This window comes from Otolemur garnettii, unplaced genomic scaffold (genome assembly GCF_000181295.1).
Source record: "Otolemur garnettii isolate 467f Iridium unplaced genomic scaffold, OtoGar3 scaffold00053, whole genome shotgun sequence".
In the NCBI taxonomy this organism is placed as follows: Eukaryota; Metazoa; Chordata; class Mammalia; order Primates; family Galagidae; genus Otolemur; species Otolemur garnettii.
In genome coordinates, this window is record NW_003852448.1 from 9688162 (window position 1) to 9689815 (window position 1654).

The window sequence follows — 1654 nt, forward strand, 5'->3', positions numbered from 1 at the left end:
AAAAAAAAAAAAAAAAAGTCCTAGGCGGGCTGCATGTGGCCCACGGGCCGTAGTTTGAGGATGCCTGGTATAAAGCCTGATTTTTTTTTTTTTTGGAGACAGAGCCTCAAGCTGTCCCCCTGGGTAGAGTGCCGTGGCATCACAGCTCACAGGAACCTCCAACTCCTGGGCTCAAGCGAGTCTCCTGTCTCTGCCTCCCAAGCAGCTGGGGCCACAGGCGCCCCCACAACATCTGGCCATTTTTTGGTTGCAGCTATCATTGTTGTTTTGGCAGGTCCAGGCTAGATTCGAACCCGCCACCTTAGGTGTATGTGGCTAGCGTCCTAGCCACTTGAGCCACAGGTGCTGAGCTGTAACTTGAGAATAAATGAATTTTGAAAAGGTTTTCCTACAAGAGTCCTTACTAAATAAGACCTCTAATTCATATAATACGAACCAGCTACCAGGCAAACTCTGAAGAGGTGTTGTGATTTTAACTTAAGAACAGCTAGCTGGTCCAGAAAATCTAAGCCTATTCCACCGACAGGTTAGGGCCGGTTCTCTTAGTGCCCACTTGACTCTATTCTCTCAAAAAAGTCTCCAGCAATCTGTTTGCTGCAGTATCCTTAACTAATAAGACATTAATAGGCTTGACAAGGGACATTTATGAAAAGACAGTGGAGAAAAAGAATACTGTTTTGTCAAACCAAATTGAAGACCTAATAGAGTATTTCTATATTTAAATTACTTAAATTGGTCATATTACATAGCAAAAGGGGAAAAAAAGGAAATCAAGTCATAAGAGGTACTCCAATTTAAAGTCTCTTTTGGAAAGAATACATTAGCAGATCCACTCAGAATTGCCAAATTACCCTGTACCTTAGGCCTGCTTAGTTAACAGGGAAGAAGGCAGCGCCCATAGTTCAGTGGGTAGGGCACAGGCCCCATACACCAAGGCTGCCAGCTTTGAACCTGACCCACGTCAGCTAAAAAAACAACAACTGCAACAAAAAAAAATAGCTGGGCGTTGTAACAGGTGCCTGTAGTCCCAGCTACTTGGGAGGCTGAGGCAAGAGAATCCCTTAAGCCCAAGAGTTTGAGGTTGCTGTGAGCTGCGATGCCACAGCACTCTACCCAGGAGGGTGACAGCTTGAGACTCTGTCTCAAAAAATAAATAAATAAACAGAGAAGAAAAAAATCAAATACTCATTTTCTCACTGGCCTTGGGCAAATAAATGGCTTTCTGGCAAAGTTAAAAGAGACAGTTATTAACATTTATTTACTGATTGACTGACTGATGGGGATTCATTGAGGGTACAAAGAACCAGGCTGCATTGTTTCCATTTGTTAGTTAGAGTTACTGACTTTTCCCATAATCTACCAAGACCACACAGTTGTCTGTTCACATAATAAGTACCTTAGATTACCTGCTTTTGAGCCCTGCTTACATCCCTAGAAAGAGATGCTATGTTCTCAACCATTCTTTAGTTAACCGATAAGTTCAGTTTGCTAATATTTTACTTGAAAGTTTTTCAAGTATATTCTTTTTTTTTTTTTTCTTGAGACAGAGCTTCAAGCTGACGCCCTAGGTAGAGTGCTATGGCATCACAGCACACAGCAACCTCCAACTCCTGGGCTCAAGCGATTCTCCTGCCTCCGCCTCCCAAGTAGCTGG

The 1654-nt window shown here is 43.0% G+C and overlaps 1 protein-coding gene across 1 annotated transcript in view; it reads right to left on the reverse strand.

Annotated features, from left to right (window-relative positions):
* CUL1 (cullin 1) overlaps positions 1 to 1654 on the reverse strand; it is a 112552-nt gene that overhangs the window by 15846 nt on the left and 95052 nt on the right. The window lies entirely within an intron of this gene.